Source organism: Palaemon carinicauda, chromosome 23, assembly GCF_036898095.1.
Source record: "Palaemon carinicauda isolate YSFRI2023 chromosome 23, ASM3689809v2, whole genome shotgun sequence".
NCBI classification, from domain to species: domain Eukaryota; kingdom Metazoa; phylum Arthropoda; class Malacostraca; order Decapoda; family Palaemonidae; genus Palaemon; species Palaemon carinicauda.
This window is the reverse complement of record NC_090747.1, coordinates 106,253,239-106,260,527: the sequence shown is the minus strand read 5'-3', so window position 1 is coordinate 106,260,527 and position 7,289 is coordinate 106,253,239.

Here is a 7,289-nt window from a genome sequence, read left to right as displayed (position 1 = left end):
CTTCTCCCCTCCCCACCTATCTCTTGTATAGCCTAGCCTACACTTAGGTTAATCTATGCCCATCTGTCCCCTGTCCTACAACTCCTCCTTAGGGTGGAGTGATAGGGCTACCTTGAGCTTCTATGTGCAGTCCGCTCTGGTACATATACCCTTCATAGTGTACTATGGGGTTAGCCACTGGATGTGTTCTGTATGTAGAGGTCTCCCCCTCTTTGGGTGTCCCCTAGCCCTCCCTTGGGCTACCCTAGCTCCCGGTCCTCTGAGACCCCTGCTTCTGGGGGATAGAGCCAGCCTCTATCATGGGTACACCCTCTCAGGGGGGGATGTCTGGGAGTCCATGACTGGACTTCTTACATCCCTCCCCCTGTCTCTCTCACTATCCGGGTGCCGGTCCCTTGCCGCCTCCACTGTCGGCGATACCCGCCTCCTACCTTGGTGACTCTCCCCTTACCCTCATGCCGCCAGCCCCCCGCGTGCCGGGGGACTGCCGACCGCCGCCGGCTTCCTGCCGATGGCTCTCCTCCTTCCTCTTAGCTTCGCCGTCCGCCTGCCGGTCGGCCACCGGAGTGCCGGCATCTATTGCCGGCAACCTGGTTCCGCTATAACCATCCTTGTCCCAGTCACCAATCCTCCGACTGCCGGAGCCGCCGCTCCTCTGCCGGCGTGCCGCCGTTGTGCCGGCGGCCGCCACCCTGGTATTACTCTTGACTTATATATTGTCTGTTCTAATGCCAGAAACTCTGCTGGAGCGGCCTCCGGCGTGCCGGAGGTCTGCCGGAACCCCCCGGAGGCGTCAAGACTACTTGCACCCCCTTCTACTAGCTATCAAATGAATACTGATAGCCCTACACTGCAAACAGATGGCCTGTTTACGCTATTGGATCAGTGCCTTGGTACTGTTCTATTAGTAATCATGCTGTCTCCTTGCATTCTTCAAAATTCCAGCATGCTGCGTGTATCTTAGCGCGGCTGGTTGCCGGAAGCAGTTACCCTAAGGGACCTGTTAGCCCCCTAATTTGGGACTGAGTGGCCTCGGTCCCAAACTTATCCTTGGCATTTTCCATGGAATTCCATTGCCCTATGGACTTCTAAGAAATACTATCCTGTGCCTTCGGCCATCTCGGATTATCCAAGGATAAAGCTTGCGGTAGCCAGCCGGGCGGGATGCATGGAGTATGTTTTCTTTACTACTTCAATCTCTATGCATCACACCCTTCATTAAGTTAAAATTATTGATTAATATTAACTTAGATTAAGAGCCATTCTTATGACTCCCCCCATACTCATTTTCTCTTTCTTCCACAGGAGGAGCAGATGAAGTGTGACTTCGACTTCTGCGCTGTGAAACGCCCGCACTTCTACGGGCATACGGCTTGCAGGACTCACGCCCCTTGTGCTAACAAGAAAGGGGATTTGAAATTCTGGGACCCGCTGAACTGTACGGTCTGCCAGGCTCACATAGCTGATGGCTTCCATAACTCTCCCTCAGCGGAGATCAGGGACATTGCTCGAGAGAAGCTACGCAAATGGGTGCGTGGCTTCCAGAAGAATGCCACCGGACCGTACCTGGCCACTGAAGAATTGAGGTCACTTCTGTTCCCAAAGGCCTCCCCTGATTCTGTGGTGCCCAAGGATTTGATCCCCACTGTCCAAATTACGGTGGAACCTGATGTAGTCATGGCCCAGTCCATGCACGATTGCCGCCTAGATTCCGATGATGACGAACACATGTCGGATGTCTCGGAGGGTACGGAGAAGACCCTCATGGCTCAAGGAGCTGAAGATGACGAAGACCAGATGGAATACGCCGAGTCGGAGCAAGAGGTCGCTCCTCCTTCCATCTCCGCCCCTACTCCTACACCGACGGAAGTGTCTCTCCCGTCTACCTCCACGACCCTGGAACCCTCATCATCCACTCAGGAAATGATCCGGTTGATTAGAGCCGTCATGGACGACAAGTTAAAGGAGAATCAGGAGTTCATCAGGTCCATGATGGGACCCAAAGAACCGAAGAAGATCTCGGTTAAGGATCTCCCCGCTTGCTCTCATGCCAACCCATGGAGGTATGCTGAGCATATGGTGATAGCGACCGGCAGAATCTTTGTCAGCGACAAGATCGGCTCGGTCCCCCTGGAAGATGTGGAATTCTTCCCAAATTTTGAGGCCTACCCGGACTGTTACGTCCGACTTCGCTCTGAACCTGCCTCTAAAGAAGAGACCGAACCGAAAGAAGAGATAGTGTTCGATCTCGCGAAGGCCCAGGCTATGCTAGCCAACACGTTCAAGAGTAGGGGTTTTACCTGCTCTAAGCTTCTGGCCCTGAGCAAGAAGCACCCTACCTAAGTCGCACCTGAAAATGCGGTACTTCCATTCATGGAAAAGGCCTTCGCTGCGTGCCTTAAAGCTGTGGAAGAGGGGAAAGCCTGCCCTGCACTGGAGGAGTGCAGACCCTTCTCCATAGTTACTCCCCCTGACGCTCGACACTGGAAGGACATCCAGCATACTTTCGTCGTGGGAAAGCTAGATCCTGACGTCGACGGACGTCAGTTTAATGAAGACCTCCCGAAACTTAACGATCACCTCCTTCGTCGGGAACAAGATACGAAGGAGAGGCTCGCAGCATCTATGTCCCACCAGGTCCAACTTGACATTATGGCCTGTGACACCAGAGTACCAGACCACTACATGGTACTTGCCAAATCCCACATGGCAACCCTGGTGAAGGACATGTACCACTTCATGAAGGCTCGGAGAGCATGTCGTGAATTCGTGTTCGCAGGTGCCACTGTGAAACACGAACCCCGGAGGCTGATTTCCTCCAACATCTGGGGCAAACACCTCTTTCCTTCTGACCTTGTGAAGGAGATCACCGACAAAGCCGCCACGGAGAATAGGAACCTTCTCCACAAGTGGGGCATGTCAAAGAAGAGGAAATCCTCTCAGGACGACGGACCTCAACCTAAGAGGAAATCTTCGAAACAGAAACCCCAGCAACGTCAACCAAGACGTCAGTTTCCGGGACCCGCTACCTCCCAAGTGGCAGCTCAGCCACAACAGACCTTTCAGCTGGTCACCCAACCGGTGTTGTCACAGTCACCGGTCTTCACCCCTGCTTTCGAGCAACAGACGACTACCTTTCGTCCCAAAGGTAGAGGCTCAAACAGAGGTGCAGGCAGAGACGCGTCTCGCCGTCCCTCCAGAGGCAGAGGAGGAAAGGGAGCTAGCGGCCGAGGCAGCAAGCCCTCGGGACACCAGAAGCAATGAAGTGCTTCCGGTGGGAGGAAGACTCCGCCAATTCCAGGATCGTTGGACCTTCGATCCCTGGGCACACAGCATCGTCAAGAAGGGTCTAGGCTGGAGTTGGACTCAACCACCCCCAACATTCCAGCAGTTCTTCCAACAATCAACCCCCCTTCTGGAAGAATATGTCCTAGATCTCTTGAACAAGAAGGTGATAAGGAAGGTAAAGTCCACCAGGTTCCAAGGAAGACCGTTTTGTGTCCCCAAGAAAGACTCCGACAAACTCAGAGTCATTCTGGACTTATCCCCCCTCAACAAGTTCATAGCGAACGACAAGTTCAAGATGCTGACTCTTCAACAAATAAGGACCCTTCTGCCTCGAGGTTCCTACACGGTCTCCATAGACCTGGCGGATGCCTACTGGCACGTTCCAATGAACCATCACGCTTCCTCCTACCTAGGATTTCGACTCCAAAGGAAAAGCTACGCCTTCAGGGCCATGCCCTTCGGCCTCAATGTGGCCCCTCGGATCTTCACAAAGCTGGCGGACGCCATAGTACAACAGCTCCGCCTCCGAAACGTCCAGGTGATGGCCTACCTCGACGACTGGCTAGTTTGGGCTCCATCGCCCGAGGATTGTGTAAAATCCTGCAACAAAGTCACCCAGTACCTAGAACACCTGGGATTCAAGATAAACGAGAAGAAATCTCGCCTCTCTCCAGCTCAGAAGTTCCAGTGGTTAGGAATCCAATGGAACCTTCAGTCACACCGCCTTTCCATCCCCCAGAAGAAAAGGAAGGAAATAGCAGGGTCTGTCAAGCGACTACTAAAATCCAAACGGATTTCAAGACGCCAGCAGGAACGAGTTCTAGGCTCTCTACAGTTCGCCTCAGTAACAAACCCAGTGCTTCGTGCACAGCTAAAGGATGCCGCGGGAGTCTGGAGACGTTCTGCATCCATCGCTCGAAGAGACCTCAAGAGACGGCTCCCAAACAGACTTCGACTTCTCCTCAAGCCGTGGTCGGGAGCAAAGGCCTTGAAAAGGTCCATTCCTCTTCAACACCCACCTCCATCACTCAACATCCACACGGACGCTTCGCTGGAGGGTTGGGGAGGTCACTCCCACCAAAAACAGGCTCAAGGCACCTGGTCTCCCCTGTTCAAGACGTTCCACATCAACATCTTGGAGGCCATGGCGGTCCTTCTAACTCTGAAGAAACTATCCCCGCCTCCCTCGATCCACATTCGTCTAACCCTAGACAACTCGGTGGTAGTTCGATGTCTCAATCGCCAAGGCTCAAGATCGCCCCAGATAAATCAGGTGCTTCTCCCAATCTTCCGTCTGGCAGAGAAGAAGAAGTGGCACCTGTCTGCAGTTCACCTACAAGGATTCCGCAACGTGACAGCGGATGCTCTATCTCGAACAAACCCGATAGAGTCGGAATGGTCTCTAGACGCAAGATCATTCTCCTTCATCTCTCACCAAGTCCCAGAACTTCAGATAGATCTCTTCGCAACGAGCGACAACAATCAACTTCCTCGGTATGTGGCCCCGTACGAGGACCCCAAGGCAGAAGCAGTGGATGCCATGTCACTGGACTGGAATAGGTGGTCCAAGATCTACCTGTTCCCTCCCACCAACCTTCTGCTGAAAGTCCTCTCCAAACTGAGAACCTTCAAAGGGACAGCGGCCCTAGTGGCTCCCAAGTGGCCCCGGAGCAACTGGTACCCCCTGGTCCTGGAGCTGCAGCCCAAGCTGATCCCTCTCCCGGGCCCAGTTCTCTCCCAACAAGTACAGAAGTCGACTGTCTTCGCTTCATCATCGAAAATCAAGGACCTTCATCTCATGATTTTCTCTCCCTAGCCGCAAAGAAGAGGTTTGGGATCTCGAAGAAAAGTCTAGACTTCCTCGAGGAATACAAGACCGAATCCACAAGACGGCAATACGAATCATCCTGGAGAAAATGGGTCTCTTTCGTCAAGACAAAAAATCCTAAAGAAATCACAATTGATTTCTGCATGTCCTTCTTCATTCACCTTCATGGACAAGGATTAGCAGCCAATACGATTTCAACCTGCAAATCGGCCTTGACCAGACCAATTCTGTATGCCTTCCAAATTGATCTGTCCAGCGACATCTTCAATAAACTACCGAAAGCATGTGCTCGTCTACGCCCAGCACCCCCACCGAAACCGATCTCCTGGTCATTAGACAAGGTGCTCCATTTCGCCTCCAACTTGGATAATGATTCATGCCCTCTCAAGGATGTGACTCAGAAAGTTATATTTCTCTTTGCTCTTGCTTCGGGAGCCCGAGTCAGCGAAATAGTGGCATTATCAAGAGAAGAGGGTCACATCCTGTTTACTGATACAGGAGACATTACCCTCTCCCCTGATCCGACGTTTCTCGCCAAAAATGAATTACCCACCAAAAGATGGGGCCCCTGGAGAATATGCCCCCTGAAGGAAGATGTCTCTTTATGCCCAGTAGAGAGCCTCAAGGTCTATCTTCGCAGAACTTCGAACTTTGGTGGAGGCCAACTCTTCAAAGGAGAAACATCGGGCAGCGACCTGTCACTGAAACAATTAAGAGCGAAAATCACCTACTTCATTCGCAGAGCGGATCCTGACAGTACACCCACCGGTCATGATCCTAGGAAAGTTGCATCATCTCTGAAGTTCTTTCAGAGTATGGACTTTGAAAGCCTTAAAAGCTTCACAGGCTGGAAGTCCTCGCGCGTTTTCTTTAAACATTATGCGAAACAAGTGCACGAAGTCAAACATTTTGTGGTAGCCGCAGGTAGTGTTATGAAACCTGCACCTAACTCTGCATAGAACAGTGAGTTACTTGGGACTCTAACTCTTCGGGTGCCTATGTTGACCCTCGAGCGATACATAGTGATGTCGAAAACACTTAGTGCTTTTATAACTGTTCTTATCCCAGGTGAAATGTCATAGTTGTCACACAAGTGCCGCATGCCCTGAGCATGATGTGTTTTAATCAAAGACTAACGTTCCTCGAGAACGAGTGCCTACTAATAAATTTGAAATTCCTTTTCAGATTCAAGAGCAAGTCTTTATTACTATGTACATTATAATTACTGTAAATGAACTTTACTTATTACTGCAATTCATTTAATTTCTGCATTTGTGAAATAAAATTTCTATTTTATTACCTGTGCGTCTCAATCAGCTCCTACTTACTATGAAATACATGCCTGTCATAGTTTTATTATTCCCTTTCCTTATGGTTCATGGAGAAATTAAGATACTAACTCTTAATTTATATTCACTCTGATTATGTAATGTTCCAATACGAATACTTACTCTTCATACCCTGGAGATGAAACCAACCTTCTCAGCACACAGTGTCCAACCACCACTGGTCTGCTTTCAGAATGTTCCTATACGAATGCCAAACATTCAGCTTCGTCTCCAAGTTCTTCAAGTTCTTCTATCAGGGTGAATAGCCCTTCAATACCACTTTGACGTCGGCATGGCCCGTGGGAACTTCACTGCCAAGGGGGGCAGGAAGATTCTTCCCTACGGTTCTTTACTAAGATTACTATGCTATTTTGTCAATGCCCTTGGCACTTACTAATAGGGGAAAATCTACCACGATACATTGATTTTCTGGTATTCTTCCATCAGGACGCCATGGCTTGAGCCCAAAAAACGGATTTTGAGCGAAGCGAAAAATCTATTTTTGGGTGAGATAGCCATGGCGTCCTGAACCCTCCCTGCTACTTCGTCCAGTTTTTAGGTCCCACCCTGCTCTGCTGTATCATGGTGATCGGCAAGCAACTGGCTTCAGGATGAAGACGGTCGTGACGTCATTTAAGCAATGGCGCCCGTTTGTTTACGTCTCGAGTACCAGAAGTAGCCACGGATGAGATTAGCTATGGAACGGCTCCCAGCTATTCTCAGCCCTTACACACCGAAGCATTAACTCTGTTCGGGGTGTAGATAGCTATGTGGCGCGTTAATACATGCGTCCCCTGTTGATATTCGATGTCTTAAAAGGGAAACCTTTAGGATACTCGCTCCAG